Below are 22,492 nucleotides of genomic sequence, written 5' to 3'. Positions count from 1 at the left end.
ACAGATAACTCTCCAAAGAAGATATACAGATAGCAAGTAAGCACAGGAAAGGATACTCAACCTTGTTAGACATAAGAAAAATGCAGACCAAAATTAACATGTAGTACAGTTACATACTACATCACCATGACTCAAATTAAAAAGATTGACCATATTAAGTGTTTAAAAAGGTGTGGAAAAACTGGAACTCTTATACACTGCTGGTGGGAATGTAAAATGATAAAACCTCTTTTGAAATAAATAGTTTCCTAAAAGTTAAATAATTTAAGTGGACACCTATAATATAACCCAATCATTCCATTACTTACATATTCATTTATGAGATATGCAAACATATTTTCATACAAACACCTGTTATGAAACTTCATGTCAGCTTTTTTTGTAATATCCAAAATTGGAGACAACCCAAATGTTCATCAATAGTTGAATGGAAAAAATGCAGATTGTAGTATATCCATACGATGGAATACTATTCTGAGAAAAAAAAGTTATTGATATATGCATGCAACCAAATGGATGAATCTCAAAATAATTATGTGAAGTGAAAGAAGCCAGACAAAAAGGAGTACATACTATATGACTGCTAAAATGCAGTTTTAACATATTGTCATAGAGCAGATCAGCGGTTGCCTAGGGAGGGGATTGAGGGCTGTAGGCAGCAGGGCATGAAGGAGGGATTGCAAAGGAGCATGAAGAAACTTTTGGGATTAATAGAAATGGTCATTATATTGATTATGGTGATAGTGTAATGGATGTATAACATATGTCAAAACTTAACAAACTGTACACTTTAGGCATGTATAGTTTATTGTATGTCAATTATATTGCAATAAAGCTGTTTAAAAATTATTAATTTCTGTTCATGAAAATATATAATTTTTTCTTAAAGATAATTATCAGAGAAGAGTCCTGAGCTTCACATGTTGTTGGATGGCAGAGAAATCAAGCTAAAAACTGGTTATTCTGAGAATTCCCTGGGAATGATGACTCTATCCATAAAACCGATCTTCGCCCCCTCCCAGGGTCTTGCTCTCTCTTCTGCAGATCATCTCATGATGTCTCAAAACCAGTAATGTTAGGCAGAAGAGAGAGCAAGACCCCAAACTTGGTCACAGAAAATTCTCTCAATTTCCTTTCATAACAGTAAGACTTTTCTGAAGGTTTCAGGACAATTGACACAAATTGTGAAACAAAAATATGGAAAATGAATATATGATTGTTATCAGTGGAGTGCTGAGCTGGCTTCCACTGGCCCATGAAAGCCAACTGTTAAATGTTCAGCAATTTTACAAACTAGTGGTTAAACACAGCTATCATTAGAAATTAAATTATATATTTTACAATTAAATAATATTAAAAGCAAAGATAGCAAACACACAAAACCCATCATTTCCTACTTAACTACACTCACTATTATGTGTGCTTTTGAGGTTTCCATCTCTTCCCAACTCCACATTCAGTGACATCATGTTTATAGTCTGAAATTGGCCATGGTGGGAATACTTACTCCACGGAAATCAGCAAATACTACAAATCAGAGCTTGATTTATTGTTCTGTTGATAGTTAAGAAAATAATGAAAAAAATGTCAATACAAATTAAATTAAAAATTATTATGTCTGTAGTCATTATATAGTGAATAGCGCAAAAAATTGAGGAAATCTTATTCCAGTTTCTCAAGACTATTATCTGATTTAGCAAATAAATTTGCCCTGGTATTGACAAATCAAAGTTGTAAGAAATGTCTTTTTTGTTTCACTTTGGTCTTACACATTAACAAAGGCAAAAACATCAACCAGCATTCATATTGAAACCATATTCATTCATCAGTTGCAAACATGAGTTGGCTATACAAGAGTTTAGCCAAAACCAGTGGAAGTATTCCATTGTATATTCTATTATTATTTGTAAATTTTGTGCTGTGTAAACAAAAACACTGTATCATTAAAATGTATTATAGGGCTTCCCTGGTGGTGCAGTGGTTGAGAGGCCGCCTGCCGATGCAGGGGACACGGGTTCGTGCCCCGGTCTGGGAAGATCCCACATGCCGCGGAGCGGCTGGGCCGTGAGCCATGGCCGCTGAGCCTGCGCGTCCGGAGCCTGTGCTCCGCCACGGGAGAGGCCACAACAGTGAGAGGCCCGCGTACCGCAAAAAAAAAAAAAGAAAATAAAGAAAAGAACATGTACAAGACTTGTATGCTGCAAACTAAAATGCTGATAAAAAGAATTCAAAGAATTAAATACATTAAAAAATTTTTTTAAAGCATTGCTTTTGTAGTACAAGGAACATCACTTATAGAGTTAAAAAGCTAATGATAAATTAGGAAATAGGTGCAATGAATATTTCATAGAGTAGTAGCTTTAATCTATAAATAATTTTGCATATCTATAAGAAAAAGCTGATATTATAGCAGAAAAAAAGAGTCAAAAGTCATGAACAGAAATTTTACAAAGAAATCCAAATGGCCAATAAAATACAACAATCTCACCAGTAATAACAGCAATTAAATCTAAAATAAGACATCATATTCACTTTTAAATTTAAAGATTTTTAAATGATGCTCTTGGAGAAGGTGATATGGGGAAATAAAGGGACTCTCAAATACTCTTGATGGAAATAAATTGGTACATACTTTCTGTAGGGCTCTTTGAAGGTGTTTTCTATGTCTCTTGACCTTACAGTTCCACTTCTAGTAATTTATACTAAGGTAGTAGTTAAGGACATGTAGAAAGATGTAGCTAAGGGGAGGTTTGTTACAACTTTGTTTTAATAATTATATATATATATAAATAGACATGTTTAATAATATATATTAAATACAATATATACATTCAGTATAAACTTTCTTTATAATAGTTTAAATAATTTTTAAGTCTAACAAGAATGAATTGGTTAAACTACTTATATACATACTGGATACTAAGCAACCATAAATATTATATAAAGAAATATTAATAACTGTCAGAATGACTGATACATAATTTTTTTATAATTTTGGTGTCAAAAATAGCAGGTTTTAAAACTGTATGCATTATTACCTCACCTTTGACAGAAATATATATTATGTACACACGTGTACACATATGCACAATTGAAGGATACACTAAAGAATATTAAAAGAGTTATTTCAGGCGGCTTTATTTCCTTCTTTTTTTTAAGCTTATTTGTGTTTAATTGTTCTGCATTGAGCATGCATTACTTGTACTAAAACCATCTCTACACTATTTCAGCATTTTATGAGTTTCATAACCAGGTGATTCAAGGACTTGTTAGTGTTCAGAGCCTGGGATTGCAGCTGTTTTGCTTATAGATGCATTTGGAAGCAGCTTAGTAGGGTAAGTATGACCTAAGAGGGCACTCCTGGAAGGAGGAGAATTCCTTGTGTTTGCACTTTTTTGGGCTATGCAAGTGCTGTGCTGGCTTAGCAGCCTGCAGGTGGCTGCTCTCCCTGTGCCTTCGTGTGGAAATGCAAAGAGACTGACTCATTTTACTGAATCATTTTACTGGGGATGTAACTCTGGGTTTGGTTATCCACAGGCATTTCTTCTCTGACTGAATACCCTGGGGTAGGGTTTATTCTTTCTTTCTTTCTTTTTTTTTTTAACATGTTAACAGAGGCTTTTCTAGCCCAAGTGAAAGGTTGTGAATGATGGGGAGGGAGAAAACACCCTCTCACTTATATCCATTTACAAGGACTGGGGCAAACTGACCTGGGTTTGTGCCCTTCTTTGGCATCTCTGAGCAAAAATCCTCAGGCTTCTGACTACAAAGTTAGAATTTTGACTGCAGGATGATGGTTTATATTTAAACCATCTCTATGATTCTATCCATTAAGATGATCCTAGAGGGGCCTCCATACATCTGTCAAGAAAGGCCCAACACAAAGGTTACTTTTGGAAATAAGAGAATGTAGAGTTTGCTGCCTAAGACATTTGGAAGCTTTCTTCTGCATCTAAATGTGAAGTCCTGTTTGTTAGGATCTCTGTTCTATGCTATGAACAATCTCCCCACCATTTCTTCAGTTGAATATATTGACAAATGCATTATTAAGAGCAAGCAATTTAACATTTCAACTTGATAACTTACACTAAACTTTAAAAATGGCCGAGGGTCTATACTAGATGCTGAGAAGAAAAATGAATTAGGTAAAGTCTAGAGGTCAACTCAAGTAATAGAGAGTCCACAGGGACTTTGTGTGAACAAGTCTAGGGTGTCCATAAAGTTTGGAAACATAGGCATATATGTATAATGTCAAGGACTTCTCCAATATATAAAACTAATAATGTAATATCATCTATGTCTCTAGACTTTAGTAGACACTTTATTGAATATAATATGATAAGTACTCTGGTGACAGTATAGAGTCAGACCCTAGATTCCAATGAATAATTATTCTGCCTGTTAGAGACAAGTCAGGAAAGAGATAGAGAGGAGGTTACATTAAATAGGGCTTTGGAGAATGAGTAAATGTTCATAAGGTGAAGGAGATAAGGAAAGGTATTCCATGTAAAGGTAACAGCACTGGAAGTAGGAACAGACTCTGCTCTTGTAGAAGATAGAGGTCAAAAGAACTTTCAAGGAAGTGGACATGCAGAGTATTGTTTATTGGGGCTGGGAGGCTGAAGTATTGAAAACTAACTGGAGACATCATGGCGCTAGTTTCCTTCCATTCATGACCCTTCCACTGGCGGCCAGAGGTTTAATGATCATCAGATGGATGCTGGTAGGGAACATAACTAACAAATTTTCAGAGAGTGGGCTGGGCAGTTAACAGGGGTAACATCTTGTATTTAAGAAGGATTAAGGGCAGATCAGAAATGTGCCTGCCTGATAATCTGTAGTGGTTTCCAATGGTATCAGATTAATGAAAAACACTCACACAGTGCCTGTCATAGTCCTCTGCAGGGCTGGAGTCTGACAGGAGAATTTCTACACCCAACATTCTTGAGCCTGAGACCTGAAGTCTTGGTCCAGTTAAAGTCCATGGTGAACACTGCAGTTGAATAGGATCAAAGCCCAAGTACAGGGTTGAAGGGTAGAAACTGGTGGAGGAATCTCAGAGACTCACCTGGCATCACCTGGAAGCTTGTTAGAAATTCAGACTCTGCCACAGCCCAGTCCTATTGAATCCGATTCTGCATTTCAGCAAGGTCCTCAGGTGATTGTATGCTACTGGTCTGTAGAGCACAAGTTTGGAGTTTAAGCAGCAACAGTCTAAACTGCTGGGTCTCTAATTTGGATGTACACTGAGATTACCCAGGGAGTTTTAAGAAATACTGATCTCTGGGACACTGCAGCAGATACTGTGATTTAAATGGTGGGGTTAGAACATCAAAGGACAGAAGATCAGAAAGGTAATCAGGAAAATTTGTCACCAAGAAACAGGTCCTTGCTTTCACAACTAAGTGAAAATGTGGATCGAATGGATGGATGAACAAAATGATGGCTGGCTGGATGGCTGGCTGGATGGATGGATAAGAACAGGTTAGAGGATTGTGAGATCAACATTTACAGTTTTGATCAGAAACTTTGGGAGTGTACTCCCTTTCGATAAGCTTGGGCCAGCATTTCACACAGCCTTGACTGCAGACTGAGAGAGTACACGTATTAAAATGTAGATTCTGGCCACTCTCCACATCTTGAATGATCATCTTTAGAGGTGAGACCAAGTAATCTGCATTTTCTATACATGCTTCAGGAGAACCTTATAGGTACTAAAGTTTAACAAGTGCTTGGGTAGATAAAGCCCTGGCTAACTGTAGAGAGGCAATCTAAACTTAATTATTTCTCATTGAGAGGGCTCTTGGTATTTATTTGGACAGGACGATTTTTCATTGTGCGGTATTGACCCACACACTGGAAAATGTTTAGAATCCCTGACTCTGTCTACCAAATGCTAACAACATGCCCTAGTCATTGTGACAACCAAAATACCTTCTCTTACATTTCCAAGTGGTGCCTCTGTAGGCTGGAAATTGGTAGCTCAGACTCCGAAGTTCCCTGCCAGGATCATGTGAACTTTGCCTATGTCTAACACTTGACTAGGTCAGAGATAGAGTTTATGCAAGTCAAATCACACCTCCTGAAGCTGTGGACACGTGCAATCGAGGAACTGTGGAGTAAAGTGCAAAGAACTCTGAACCTGTAATCAGAAGGCAGGGGTTTGAGGCCCCTCCCTAGCTGTGTACCATCAGGTTACCACTTCTTTCGCCTGGGGTTTCCCACTCTATAAAATGGGAATAAAAATACCTGGTTCAGTTGTCTCATAAGACTATTAGGAGGTGATGAATATGAAAACACCTTAGATATAATGCAATTTTATTTAGATAAAACTTAGTATTATTATAAAGAATTTACTGTTCTCTCTATTACATGGGAAGTCTCCAGTGTGGGTGTCAACTTATACCCTGACAGCACCACAATACTGTGTGTTTTAGAAGTTCTTCCGCAGCCTCGTCTGCCAACCCACAAGCCCTTTCATGGGTTAAAATATGTGTATCATGTTGCTCAAATAAAAATAAACTGCAGCTGCAATTTTAAAGGTTGTTTTTGATTCTAGCTCCTGCATCCTAAAGCCTCTTAGAATTTCCCCCATACACATTCAAGAGCAGGTGGTCAATGGGAAATTCCCATAAGTCCCCTGCATAGCTGTTTTTAGCCTGCCTTCGATAGTGAGGTTCTGCTCTATCAATTTCTTTTTTGCTATCTCTTCCTGTGTATATTTTCTTGCTCTCATACATATTGCAAAATTATAATGTAAGCCTGTGTGTCAGATATCATCCTTCCCCCCCCTTCCATATCTGCTCTCCATCCGCTCTTTGCCCCAGGATCCTGGCACCATGGACTACATAAACATGCCTTCTACCTTACAGGTGAGTTCAACCAGTATGTATATCCAGTAGGAAGTCAGAATGGGGAGGAGAGTGAAGTGAGGCTCTTTATTTCTCTGATTCGCACTTCCTGCGAAATTTACTCAGGCTGGTTGTGCGCCTGCACAGAAGGCTACCCGCTCTTTAGAAGGCAGCTTCTCTGCAGGTCTTTCTTTGTGCAGGTGAATTTCTCCCATCTTGTGACTCTTTGGGTCTTGGGATGGGATGCTGCCACTGCTGCTACTCTCAGTTTCCGCATTAACTCTTGTATTTCCTGTAAACTCCACCTACACCTTTGTATTTATTCTTTTTGAGGATAAACCCACCTTGAATTATCCTATTTTCAGTGCGACATCCATGTCCTGTTGGAACCTTTACTGATACACCGGCTCACCAAGACACTGTTTGGGGACCAAAATTAGCCATGTCTCTGCCAATCATTTGCCAAGGGACCTTCCCTGTTAAGGCTTTGGTCTTCTCCACATATAATAAAATACAAATTTTGGATTGTGTGATCTTGAAGGTACATTCCCCAGCCGCCAACTATAGAGTTTATAATAGAACAAAGTAAGAGAAATTATTCTATAGGTGTGAAATTTTGCCGTGATTATCATTAGCTAGAATTTGCATACCCATGTTCTCTTCAGTGTCATTTCATCAACTGGGACTTGTGGCATCTGTGCAGATGGAAAAGGATCTTTCTGATGTTTGAATTACTTTGACACTTATTAATGTATGTGAGTCCTGGTGGGCGGTGGTTTTGATCATTGTTTGCATATTTGGAAATGGTGTGCACATTAAATTTAGAAACGTCTGATTGTTGGCCTATGTTGTCCAAATTTGAATGGCTTCAAAAAGGAAACACAGCTTTCTGTTCTTTTAGACAACATTCATCATTGTCCATCAATCAATCAACTAGCTGTCTTGGAACACTTACTGTCACTCATGCTGATGCCAGCTTCTCAGTTACCATTGTTTTGACTCTTCCGAGGCAAAGAAAAGCACCCTGAGAAAAGGAAATGACAAGGAATGCTTGGCCATGGCAACCTTTCATTGGGAGCCAAGAGCAACGCTGTCGGCTCCCTTCAAAGCAGTGCTACCATTTTGTCATGTTACAATTTTTAGCAAACCTCCCTTGAAGGAACTTAAATCAGAAAACTTGTAGTTTACTGTTGTTGGCTATAAATGGTCTATTGAGCTGATAGGGTGACCTGTCAAGACATATTCAAGAATAAAAACCCACTTTCATTTCAGCCATTCCTAGTGAATTCAAACCTAGTTCATGTTGCTCCTTTTTCTTGTTCTCAAAGCACGGTACATGACATTTTGTAAAGATTATCTTCATTATCTTATTTCACCCTCATCATTATCTTGTGAACTTTGGTTGTGGTGACATTTGGTAAACAGCAGCATCCAGACACAAAGGTAAATTTTCTGCTACAAGACCAGTGCTGCATTACGCTGTGCTGCAGATGTGTTTCTATCCTCTGAGGAGTGTTACGTGCTTAAAGTATAAGCTTTCTCTACTCTTTCCAGTAGCCCAGGACAGAAAGACCACATAAAGCTGCCTGAGTGAGACAGAAGACAGAAATATGCAGAGTCACATGAAATGGCAAATGTGAGGAAAACTCCTCAGTGCTCTGGCAAGAGGTGAAGCTCCCCGAGCCAAGAAGGCAACTTTAAGTCCAATTCAAGCTTCCATTCAATTCAATCATCATCTCTACACTTCATTAAAGCAGGACCATCCCACATCTTTTCAATAATCAAGGTCTGTGAATTCTAACGGCACAATGTCATCTATAATCTGTCCTTCTTTCCACATCTGCAGCATCTCCCACTATCTAGGCCTTTATTATCTCTCTCCTTGACTTTGCAATGACCTCGGTCTTAAATGGCACCCATGTCTATCCTCACACTTGCATTCGATTAGTCTTCCTGTTGTCACGGTAGATGCTCACCAAAGATCTGCTTGAAGGAGAAGATAATTTGTTTGTTTGGAGAAGCTGATTACAGAACATACATGATAAGGACAACAAGGAAATATTACAGGAGTACTACAAGTTGTCCCAGCAATAAATCTTTCTGGATAAGATCTAAGGAAGTTCTTCAAAGAAATTTTACATTGTAATATATTGTGTCAATGCAATGCTCCCACTCCACACTCTGTATTTAAGCTAAGATACTGTCTTAGTCTGCTAGGGCTGCTGTATTACTATACCACAGACTTAAGGCTTAAACACAGGAAATTTATTTTCTTGCAGCTCTGGAGACTAAAACTCTGAGATCAGGGTGCCACTATGGTTGGGTTCCAGTGAGAGCTCTCTTCCTATCTTGTAGACATCTGCTTTCTTGTTATGTTCTAAAATGACCTTTCCTTGGTGTGTGCCCTCGGAGAGAGAGAGAGAGACTGAACTCTCTGGTGTCTTTTCTTGTAAGGGCACTAACCCCCTCAAGAGTTCCCCACCCTCATGACCTCATCTAGCCCTAATTACCTTCCAAGGGCCCCATCTTCAAATACTATCACATTGGTGATTAGAGCTTAAGCATATGAATTTGGGGGAACACAGACATTCCGTTCATAAAAGATGCTTTGTTTTGTGGGGAAGATATATTAATTTAAAACTTTATAGTCTCAAAACCTAACTGCTATTGTGACAGCTTTGCCACCAGTCCTTCCAAACTACTTGCAGCATGGTCTTGGCTGTGCTCTGTTTCTGGTGACTTCTCTCCAGTCTTTGTTTGCTTCACCAGTGCTTCCCCAGGCTTAACTGTCTTTTATTATCTGACACTCAAGGCCTTCACTTTGAAAATTCATGCAGTTTCTGTTCTTGAGTAAGAAGAGGACTGGCATTATTCAATTCTGTCATCTGCCAAGTGAACTCTGGCTTTTATACAATGCAATTCAAATTCATGGAACTAGAGTTGGAGGTGATTTGAAGCTGGTCTCTATTACTTACTAGCTCTGTGGCACTGGGCAATTCACTTTTTCTCCTGGAAATTACTTCCCCACTTGTGAAATAATCACAATAATATCTGCCTTACCTACACATGTACAAGTTTGTGAGAATAAAAATTAAATAATACACATTTGTTGACCTAAAACAAAAAAGTTGCCAATTATTTCTCCAGCAAAAATGGGTTTATTTGGGATCAACAAAGAATTTCAATTCTGGGTGCTATCATGTCATGGGAAGTCACATGCAAGTCCCTGGCAAAAATGGAGAGAACTCTTTTAAAAAGGAGAAAATGAATTTGGGAGGGCTATAGTAAACAAAGAGTACCTTGGAGAAATTGAGAGTTCAAACTATAGTGGCTTTTCATTGGCTGAGTTGTCACAGTCTCTCATTGGCTGAGCTCTTGCCAGGCAAGAAGAGGAAATCTTCCTTCTTCCTGTTGGGCTCTCCTATCATCATAGGGTATGAGAACTCCTATTTCTGACCTCTTGACTCTATTTTATCTGAGGCTTCTCCTCGTATATTAAGTTTTACACATTAAAGTGACATAAATTAAAAAGTAAAGTACAAATGTTAGTTGTGACTATTATTATAAATAAAAAAGAATAGAGAACAGGGGTTTATTTCAAAATAATATGTAGTCCCATGTCAGTGAGAAGTAGAAAGTGAAAACTGAAATTTTCCTTTGAACAGCAGTATTCAGTCTGGGATTCAAGTACCCCTAGAGGTATAGAAAGCATTATAAGGGGTACAGAGAATGAAGAATTTTTAGTTAATCAATTTCTAGATCCTCAATATCCACATCTCCTCTTTCTCCATAAGAAAAGTCTAGGAGCTGAGAACTTCAGGCAGTTATCCTTTCTCTCTGGCCCTTTCTCTGTGACCCTTTTCTCACAACAACAAAAACTAAGGTCTCCCCCATCTTTCTATGCTGCATTGCCCCAAGATGTAAAAATCCACAGGGATCCTGAAGCAAATGAATAATTTAAAATATTGATATTGAAAAATCAATTTTAATCAATTGATTTGATTGATTTTTATCAGTTACCATAATAACTGTTATGATAACCAGAAGTAACATTTTGGCACTGAACTCTTACATCTTTGAGACATTAAAAATAAGCTTAAATAGGGCTTCTCTGGTGGCTCAGTTGTTGAGAGTCCGCCTGCCGATGCAGGGGACACAGGTTCGTGCCCCAGTCCGGGAAGATCCCACATGCCGCGGAGCGGCTGGGCCCGTGAGCCATAGGCCGCTGAGCCTGCGCGTCCAGAGCCTGCGCTCCGCAATGGGAGAGGCCACAACAGTGAGAGGCCCGGGCACCACAAAAAAAAAAAAAAAAAAAAAGCTTAAATTTATATATGTGTTTTATTGCATAGAAATAGAGCTGAGTGATCATTTAAAAGACTTTCAAGGAGAAAAATATATTACAGGAGGATGTAATTCTAAGAGGGCAGTAGAATGAATGTATGATTGAAAGGAGAAAACAGAATGATATATTATTTCCAAATATTAAGGAAGAATTTGCTCATGTATTTTTTTAAAAATGGGTCTACATATCAAACCACTATAGTATTTATATTCTATTGGAATCAATTGTTTATTTAAAAGTAATAGTCTTATTTACAATGTCAATATTTGCAATACTCTTAAAAGTATTACACTTGCAACTGTCCCAATTTATGATAAAATTTTTAATATAGGGTTTAAACTGTGAAGGAAGGTAACATAATTGTTCAAAATTACATTGAGACATGCTTCAAAATCTTTGAAGACCAATGCTCTAGTCAGTGGTTTCAAAAGTTTGGTCTCCAGGCTAGCCAACATCAAGATCAACTGAGAACTTGTTAGAAATACAAATTCTGGGGTCCCATCCAGAAGCTTTAGAGGTGGGGCCCACCAATCTGAATTTTACAAAGCACTCCGGGTGATTCTGATGCAGGCTAAATATTGAGAAATCTTTTCAAACTCTTACAGATCTCTTTCCTAGGATATTTGTCTTTCTCTTCCCTTGCTTTCCTTTTTAAATTCCTCTTCTCTATAAGAAATAGCAAAGTTAATGAGCAATGTGGATTTTAGAAACACTTGTGATTTATAAAGTATCTGCTTGGTAAAAAGCAGTCATAGCTGTAGGCTGAAATACGAAGATGAGGTGATAAAGAATCTAGATTCTAAAAGCAAGTACTTGGAGGAGTGGCCAAGATGACAGAACTGGAAAACCCTGAGCTCACCTCCTCCCACAGGCACCAAATTACAAGTATTTACAAAGCACCTATCAAGGAGAATGACCTGAAGAGCAGCAGAAAAGATTTTCCACAACTAAAGAGATAAAGAAGGAAACCTAACGAGATGGGTAAGAGGTGCCGGAGGTGGTATAGTCAAGACCCATACACCAGGTAGGTGACCCACAAATGGGAGGATACTCACAATTACAGAAGTACTCCCAAAGGACCGGGGGCCTGAGCTCCACATTGGGCTCTCCAACCTCGGGGTCTTGCAGTAGAAGGATGAGCCTTCAGGATGTCTGGTTTTGAAGATCAGTGGCGCTTACATATGGGAGAGCTGGAGGGCTGTAGAAAACAAAGACTCCAGTCCTAAAGCCTATTAACAAAATCTCACAGGCTCCCAGCACAGAGGCAGTAATTTGAAAAGAGCCTGGGTCAGACTCACTGACTGATCCTGGAGAGCCTTCTGGAGATGCAGGCAGCAAATGAGACTCTCTCTGGGGACAGTCATTTCTGGGAGCTCATTCTACCACGAGGACACTGGTGCTGGCAAGGGACATTTTGGAGTCCTTCCTCTAGCCTGAGAGCACTGGAAGCTTACCCACGCACCAGCAGGCTGGCACCAGAACTGGGACCTACTGGGCTGCACGACTCGCTATGCCAGTAATGGGCTTTGCCTACCAGCCCACCCACCATAACCAACTCTGCCACAACAGAAGGGCCCTTACAGCCCACATAGGGGACAGCACTGAAGCATATAGCTCTGGGGAGCAGAAGGAAGTGTGCTGCTGGGACAGTACTCAGCCATTAAAAAAAAAAAAAAAAGTTTTCCACAACATGGATGGATAGAGCGTATTATGCTAAATAAAATAACTTAGACAGAGAAAGACAAATATTGGGTTGGCCAAAAAGTGCCTTCAGTTTTAAAGTAAAAATAAAAGACACATTTTTCATTTTCACCAAGAACTTTATTGAACAACATATTCACCCTTTTTTTCCACTACCTTCTGCCATTTTTCAGGCAACTTCATAATTCCATCTTCCCAAAACTTTTTATCTTTTTAAGCAAAGAACTGTTCCAGGTGCCTTTTACAGTCTTCCAGGGAGTTGAAATTTTTTCCATTAAGAGAATTATGTAAAGACTGAAATAAATGGAAATCTGAAAGTGCAACGTCTGGTGAATACGGCAGATGAATGAGAACTTCCCAGACAAGCTGTAACACTTTTTGCCTGGTCATCAAAGAAACATGTGGTCTTGCATTATCCTGATGGAAGATTATGAGTTTTCTGTTGACTAATTCGCTTTTTGTCAAGTGCTGCTTTCAGTTGGTCTAACTGGGGGCAGTACTTGTTGGAATTAATCATTTGGTTTTCCAGAAGGAGCTCATAATAGAAGACTCCCTTGCAATCCCACCAGGTACACAACATCACCTTCTATGCATGAAGGCCGGCCTTTGGTGTGGTTGGTGGCAGTTCATTTCGCTTGCCCCACGATCTCTTCCATTCCACATCATTGTGCAGTACCCACTTTTCATCTCCTGTCACAGTTTCTTTTAAATATGGAAAGTTTTCATTATGTTTGAGTAGAGAATCGCATGCGGAAATACGGTCAAGAAGGCTTTTTTGCTTAACTTATATGGAACCCAAACATCAAAGCGATTCACATAACCAAGCTGGTGCAAATGATTTTCAACACTTGATATGGATATTTTGAGTATGTTGAGTATCTTCCATGTGGTACAATGTTGTTTGTTCTCAATTAATGTCTTGATTTGGTCGCTATCAACTTCAACTGGTCTATCCTACCCTAGAGCATCATCCAGCAAGAAATCTCCAGCACGAAACTTCGCAAACCACTTTCGACACATTCGATCAGTCACAGCACCTTCTCCACACACTGCACAAATGTGTTTTTGCATTTCGGTTGCGTTTTTACCTTTCTTCAAATAATAAAACATAAGTGTTGCTTTTTTTCTTCCATCTTCAATATTAAAATGGCTACAAAAAATTCACCAATTTTGATGTCTTTTTTTAAATGCACGCTGATATGATAGCTGTCACATACAATCTAACAAAATTGTTTTGAATGAAGTTAAAGACAACTAAGTACTACTAGAGCCATCTTATAGAAAAAAACGAACGAACCTTTTGGCCAACCCAATGCCACCTGTTATCACTTATGTGTGGAAATCTAAAACAAACAAAATAAAGTGAAAAGAGACTAATTGATACAGAGAACAAATAGGTGGTTGCCAGAAGTTAGGGGGTTGTGGGGTGGGCAAAATAGGTAAACTGAAGGTACAAACCTCCGGTTATACAATAAAGTCATGGGGATGTAAAATACGGCATAAGGAGTATGGTCACTGATACTGTAATAACTTTGTATGGAGACAGGTAGTTACTAGACTTATCGTGGTGATCATTTCATAAGGCAGACAGATGTCAAATCATTATGTAGTACACCTGAAACTAACATAATATTGTACATCAACTATATTGCAATTAAAAAATAATAAATGACACATACGTGAAATAAAAAGCAAGTGGTTCAGCAATCCTTTAATTCTTATTATATTGTTGAAAGCTGGTTGAAAGGCCCAACAGTTACACAGTTGGTTTCTTAGATAAGGTAACTGTCTAATCATTTTCTAATTGTCCCTTTCAATCATGACAGTGCATTAGCTATTGCCTTGAGCATTTAATCAGAGTCCTGACCATACTATAAGGCATATGCTAATGTAATAATCAACTAATTGGATAGATGAGAGGCTACCCTGAAAGGTGAGAAAGCTGATTGGGCCTGGGAGAGTAGGGAAAAGGCTAAGCCTCCTGATACACAGTGTTGCATAGCCTCATCGTTCATTCTTGGGCCATTCTCTCAGGAGGAATTTCAACAGTTTCACTGTACTGCCTTCACTGATGGCCTCTGCTTACTATCCCACAACTTCCAGGACTTCTGCAACAAGCCCAGTGATTCAATAAAAAACTAGTCTCTGCTAAGTACATTTGCATTGCCTTCATTTTCATCAGACACAATTACCACTGCTATCCTCAACTCTTGTCTTTCACATTGATTGATTTGTTACTATGTCCTAGACACTGTACTAAAGTGTTAGACATATCAACTCTGTTGATCCTCACAACAACTCTCTGGATTATGTATTGTGTTGGCCAAAAAGTTCGTTTGGTTTTAAGGAAAATAAAAGACACATTTTTCATTTTCACCAAGAACTTTATTTAGCAACGTATTCATTAACCGAACGAACTTTTTGGCCAGCCCAATACTTGCATTATGTCTATCTCGTAGATGAGGAATCTGAGGCAAAATAGTTAAATAACTAGCCTATGTTCACACAGGCTAAAATATTAAGGCTGAAATATACACCTGGGCAAGCTAACTTGTGTGCTCACTTAATATCTGTTAGAAAACACATGAATTAATATATATTCATTATTTAATTGCAGCCTTACACCATCCTAGAACGTAGTTTCTATCATTATACCCATTTTAAAAATAAGGAAACGAAGTCAAGTCAAATCAGATCATTTGTATTTGGCAAAGATGGGGCTTGAATCTAGGTCTATCCAATTCCCAGCCCTCGCTCTTTGCCACTATGCTTCCTCTGTATGTTTGCAGATTCCCATGTCTGGGTGCTCCTCATTAAATTAGAGAAAACAAAAAAGATCAATAGGTGGCCACTAATAGTGTCAACTGTAGGAAATATGCATGCAGACTATGTTGGATTTGTCCGTGGCCACAGCTGAATTTGCAGTTTGGTGTTTTTCAGACTCTGACTCTCCTCACATTTCACCAAGAGTCTCTCCGTGGCAAAACCTGACTTTCCCTTGATTTCTGTAAGCCAGATCCGGCCACAGTTCTAAAGACTCCACAGTGTTTGTTTTTCTTTTTGTTTTTTTCTGGAGGAAAAGAAAAGAAAAAGAGAGAGCTAGTGAAGGAGGGAGGGAGGAAGGAAAGAAGGAAGGCAGGAAGGAAGGAAGGAAGGATGGATGGAAGGAAGGAAGGGAGGACTGTTCTCTTTCCAGCCTCAGCTGCTAAGATGTTCCCCCTTCTCATCCTGCATTCTGGGTGTCAGTCACGCGCAAACTTTGCCCTTCACTGACATGACATGTGCTTCCAAATCTCAGTACCACTATACATACACACCTCAATACCTTCTTCTCTCTCCTCCATGGTTAAAACCTTCATTATCATTCAAGAGTCAGTTCAAGCCTTTTCCCTGGTAATGTTCCCTTCCTCCTTAGGAGCTCTGTAACACCTTATTCACACCTCTTTTATGGCACTTAAACCTATCTTGACTCATTTCTTAGAGTCCTATTCTAGACTATGAGTCTCTCACAAAGAGGATTATATGATACAGTTAAATTCAGGAAAAAATGGAATAAACCTGTCCCCTGATTTGGGGACATTTGATGACAGTTTATTAAACCTATGACAAGGAAGTAATGCTTGAGCTTTCTGAACAAGATTAATAATTATGTGATTGTATTAGTTTGCTAGAGCTGCCATAACAAAGTATTAGGCTGAGTGGCTTAAGCAACAGAAATTTATTTCCTCACAGTTCTGGAGGTTAGAAGTCCAAGATAAAGGTGCTGGCAAGGCTGGTTTCAGAGTCCCTTCTTCTTGGTTTGTAGACGGCCATGTTTTCACTCCATCTTCAAATGGCCTTTCCCTCCGTGAGTTTCTGTGTCCTAATTTCTTCCTTGTATACAGTCACTCACCATATCAGATTAGAGCTCACCCATATGATCTCATTTTACCTTAACTACCCCTTTAAAGTCCCTATCTCCAAGTACAGTCACATTCTGAGGTAGTGGGTGTTCGGACTTCAACATGAAGTATCTCCCCATGAGTTTTGGGGGCATACAAGTCAGTCCATGACACTGATGGATCACATATCATCTCTATATCGTAACTTTTCTATAGCCCAATCTTTCAGCAAAATAACTGTGTCAGGGTTCTTCCAGCTATTTCAACTTTTTTTTTTTTTTGAACCGCGTCCTTACAGTAAATTTTCTCTGTTGGAAATATGCATAATATGTATTGTGACCCCTAATTTCCTGAATGGACCCTTGTTGATATAGCACATTAGAGAGTGCTGCCTGATCAGGAACCCAGGAACACACACGTGTTGCCATCACTGTTGCCATGGCATGAGGTATTTCCAAAGACAAGGTAAAATGATCTTTTTCTGCCTTCCGCTTTCCAGTTTTCAACCAAAGCCTCCCATTCACAGAACTTAGGTACTTGTCAGCTGGCAAGGCAGTAAGGAAATGTTGGCTCTGGTTCCCTATGAGACAGAAGGGGCAGGGATGGAAAAGAGACAATAACTTGCACATTTATTCTTCCTCAACAAAACAGTAAATTCCATGATTGTAGTGATTTTGACAGTGTTCTCCCTATTGTTTTCTTAGTTTTAGAACTAAGTCTGACAATTAATGCTCAATAAATTTTTGTTTAATAAGTTATCATCATTTTTATATGAGGACATTTATCCATTGGTTACCTGTGTAACAAGTCGAGGAGACAGAATTCATACTGTTGATATAAAATTGTACAAATTTTCATTTGCATAGGAGAACTACTATGCTGACATTCTACTAATGATAAGGCAGAGGGGTAGAAAAGTAGACTGAAAACAGCCCTTGAATGACAGTTAAGAAACCTAGGATCTAGACTATACTCTGTCTTCCTTGACCATGTGACCTCACTTCACCTTTCTGGGTCTTAATCATTGAGTCAACAAAGTTGCCTTCCTAAGTGCCTTCTTTGGGTTATATGACATAGATATGGTTATATATAGCATAAGTCAACTTTTCCAATAATTCACCAAACCCTATTGATTCAAAATATATCCCAGATCTCTCAATGACTCTTCATCTCGTCTGCCACGAACCTAGTCTAAACTACCATCATCTTCCCTTGGGTTACTGCAATAGCTTCCTAGCTCATCACCCTGCTTCTGATCTTAGCTCTTTCAAATAGGCTTCCGCAAAGTAGCCAGAATAGGAGATCTTTTTTAACGCAAATGTGATTATCATACTTTCAGGCAAAAACAAAAGAAAACAAACAAACAAAACTTCTTTGGATTCCCATTCTTAATAAGATCTTCAGACATATTACCCGATCTGACCCCAGTCTAACTCACTAACCTTATTTTATTCTACTTTTCTCCTCACTCTGACATACTATATTTGGTTACTAGAAGGCAACCAATTCACTTTTTCTTCTCAAAACCTTCTCCTGTGCTGTTATCCCTTCTACCTCATGCGCTCTTACTCCCAGCCTTTGGCCCACTCTGTTTTACATAGCACTTTTCATCTGTTGCACTTCTTTATAGATTTATAACTATATTTTATAATAACTTGTTTAATGCCTTCTTTACTACCAGAATGAAAGTTCCACAAGAGAAGGAAAAGTATGTTTTGTGCAGAACTAAGTCTCCAGTATGCAGCCAGATGCTAAGTAAACATCTCTTGAATGAATGAATGATGAGGAAGTTATTGAAAAATTTTAAACAGAAAAGAGGCTTGACCTGATATATAATCTTTCTAGAAGCTCACTCTGAATTTTAGTTTCTCCAATGTAAAATGAGGATTAGATGATATATAAGGTCCCTACCATTCTCACATTCTATGATTTTGTTCTCCTAAATCTGTAGCAAAATTCTTAATGTTCATCTGATGTTTCACTTATTATGCCTTGCCTATGACATGGGTAAAAAATTGATGTTAGAGCTCATGACAAGCAAGCTAAAGTCTGCATCACTGATCACAGGATTATGGATGCAAAGTCAAGGGCTACATGAATATGATCTTGTTGATTTCCAAAATGGACTTTTTCCCCCCCTTTGGGATTCCTTTGAGTCAGAATGATTGGCAGGATTAGAGAGACATCTCAAACTCTTCAACAATGCCCTTGAATGTGGGCTCACACATACTTGATTTAGATAACTAGAACCCTTTACATTTTTGTTTAAACTCATTAGCATGGGGATATGAAAAATCCATGATTAGTAGTGGTCTGGAGATAAATTTAACTACCTATATTAGACGACATTTTCAGAGGATATCAGGTTTAGAAGATAAGTAGCAGCCATCCCGCCAAAGTCTATCATGTAGTTAAACATTTGCTGACTCAGCAAAGTTTTTTGTTTACGTACATCACACACTGTGCTAGGTGCTGTGAACATGAATATACTACATACGGGGAAATGAGGAAAAAATAACTTTTCCAGCATGACATTTGGTTGATTAGAAGAGTTAAGAACAAGAATTGTGAGCCTTAATATTTGGTCCCTTTCCATGACGACAAGGATGGGCATTGACTAGAATTATGCAGGAAGTTCCCGCCAAAATAAAAGAAAAGTTGCTGCATCTTATAACCCATACTGCAAAGAAGGAAGCACAGCACATGGTAGGCCTCTTTGGGTTCTATAGACAAAGCATTATACACTTAGGAATACTACTCTTGCCCATATACTATGTGACATGGAAGTCTGCCAGCCTTAAGTAGGGCCTAGATCAGAAAAGAGTTCTACAGCAGATCCAGAGCACAGTAGAATCAGCCCTGTCACTTGGGCAAAATGATACAGTAGACTCTATGGTGTTGGAGATGTCAATGGTGGGAAAAGATACATTATGGAGCATAGGACAACTTTCAGTTAAAGAACTGTAGCAGAGACTCTTTGGATTCCGAAGCAAGGCTACGTCTTCAGCAATAGAGAATTACAGACCCTTTGAAGAATAGCTCTTGGCATGTTACTGAATCCTGGTAGAGAAAGAAAGTTTAACCACAAGTTAGCAAGTTACTAGGAATCTGGAACTATGCATTATGGGTTGGGTTCTCAGACACCCACCAAGTAATAAAGTCAGATAGGCCCAGCAATAGTTATTATAAATTGGAATTGTGCCTGAGCAGGACCAGGGATATAATAAATTGCACGAGTATATAGTTCAACCTTCCCTGCCACTCACCACAGTTGTACAAGTAACCCTCCTCTGGCTTGTACTTATGACTATATGCGGATCTTAAATAAGGAGGAAAAAAACCCAAGCTTGATTACAGATGAATGAACTTGATTTCTGGGTACATACAAAAATAGATGGTGCTGCATTGCAACCACATTCAGGGGTAATCCTTAGAGACAGTTGAGAATAAAAATATTCTCAATGCATAGAGCTGAGCAGGAACCTGGTTATACCTTTTATGTGGAAGGAGATGTGACCCAATGCGTTAATGTACATAGATCCTTGGGTAGTGACCAATGGCCTAGATGTCTGGTCAAGAATGTTGGAAAGAAGAGATCTAGGGTATGGATCGTGGTATTATAGTTACCTCTTCTCCTATTTCTTTGTAATTTTGTGTTCCAGTGATCTATTGCTGTGTGACAAATTACCCCAAAGCTAAGTGACTTAAAGCAACCACCATTTTATTATATCTCATGATTTTGAGGGTCAGGAATTCTCAGACAGAGTCAACTGAGCAATATTTCTGCTCCGCATGGCATTAACTGAGGTCATTTGATAGTACTTAACTGGCGGATGGATGGCCTAGAGGCCCTTAGACAGCTTTATTCACATGTCTCATGCCTTGACAGTGACGTCTAGCAGGCTAGGATTAGTTAGGACTATTGCCAAGCATACCTACATGTGGCCTTACCAGGATGGTGACTTGAGGGTAGCTGCTCTTCTTCATGGCAAATCAGGGCTCCCAGAGAAAATGTTCCAGGGGGCCTAGTTGAAAGACTTTTGACCTAATCTTACAAGTCTCAGAATGTCACTTCTGTCGAATTTATTGGCAAGTCGCTAAGGCCAGCCCATGTTCAAGGAGGGAATTAGTCCCCATCTTTCAGGGGGAAAAGTAGCAAGTGTTTTATGGCCATTTTTGATTAACCACACTTGTTATTATATGTGAAAAAAGTTTTTTTTACCTTCTTGTTGTCTGGTTCTTTCAGGTCTCCCATTAGACAACTGTCGTCTGCCTGTCTACAACAAAAAAGATCTTCCTTATATAGTCATAAAATTCAATGTTCCTTGGGGGACTTTGCTTAGGATGGAAGAAGCCATTTCCCATCCTTTCATCTGGACACATATTGATTTCCTACTATGGACAGAGTAGTGTCTAGAGGCAGTTAGGCAGAGTGAGGATTAGATCTGTGAACTTGATCTAATCTGTGAACTTGAGCAAACTACTTAAACTCTTTGAGCTTTAATATTCTTATCTTGTAAAAATGGGACAAAAATACATGCCCAAAGTTCAGAAGTCCTTATGAAACTCCAAAAGTATTATTAATGTATGGGAAAATATTATAAACTAATTTTTTTAAAGCAGCCTTTATTAATGTACCTATTAAGTCAAGAAAATAAGACACAATTGAAGTCAGATAGAACACAATTACACACACACACACACACACACACACACAAATCTAGTACCAGGTATGGTGGCTGCCTTAAAGTAGCATAAACCATAGTCATGTTGTTTCAAAGGAGAGAAAGATTATATCTGGTTGCAACAGTAGGAAAACTTTATTATTATTATTCAGTGATTCCACTATCTCGACTATACAGGAATCTAATGGGTGATATCATACTAAAGTTCAGAGACATCACAAAGTCTCTTCAGCCCAGCCATAACTGGAGTTTTATGGAATGATGCTGTACTGGGCAAAAATGGTTTGGCTTCTGGAAATGCATCTGAACAATTCAGGGCTGTTATTAGATTTTCTCTGTTTCTTTAATGCTAGTAATAAGACCTGCAAAATAATCTGATGAAGAAAGCTAAGGTATGCAAGATTTCATCAGAGCAGGCTGCGCCCATGGCCTCTGGGAATTTTCATACTGTGGTTCCAAGCCCTGGGTGCCTATCTGGAAATCAAGAGCCCCAGCACTTCAGTCATCAGCCCAGCTCCACATGGCAAAGGAGCATGTTTCCTGCATCAAATACAACTTGCTTCAGTGAATTGACTCAGATGTGGTATTTTAATTGGCCCTAAATAGAATTATTATTTAATTAAAGCAGAGGCTAATTAATTTTCTGAGTCATTGTTTGTGGAAAAGATGCTATATTCCAGTTACAACCAACTTAATTGAATAACATCAAATACTCAATTTGGTGCCTTCAGGAGGTCTATTCTGTTTCTTCTAGTTTCTTAACCAAATAGATACTTTTTTATTAAGAATAATTGAAGATAGGGTATTTAGATTTATAAAATGTCACAGTGGAAAGGGACTTCACAGAACTCCCTTAGCGTGGACATTGAAGAGACAGTAAAACTGACACCCAGAGAGTAAAAAGGAGCTATCCAAGATCACACAGCTAGTTAGGGCTGGGTCAGTTCTGAGACCAGTAGATCCTGACTCCCATTCCAGTGCTCATTCCATTGTATTTCAAAACAGGAGCTTTCTGAGAGAGGACCAATGGCA

This window comes from Monodon monoceros, unplaced genomic scaffold, assembly GCF_005190385.1.
Source record: "Monodon monoceros isolate NGI ecotype Baffin Bay Population unplaced genomic scaffold, NGI_Narwhal_1 Super_Scaffold_11, whole genome shotgun sequence".
Taxonomy (NCBI): Eukaryota; Metazoa; Chordata; class Mammalia; order Artiodactyla; family Monodontidae; genus Monodon; species Monodon monoceros.
This window is presented reverse-complemented; position numbering follows the sequence as displayed.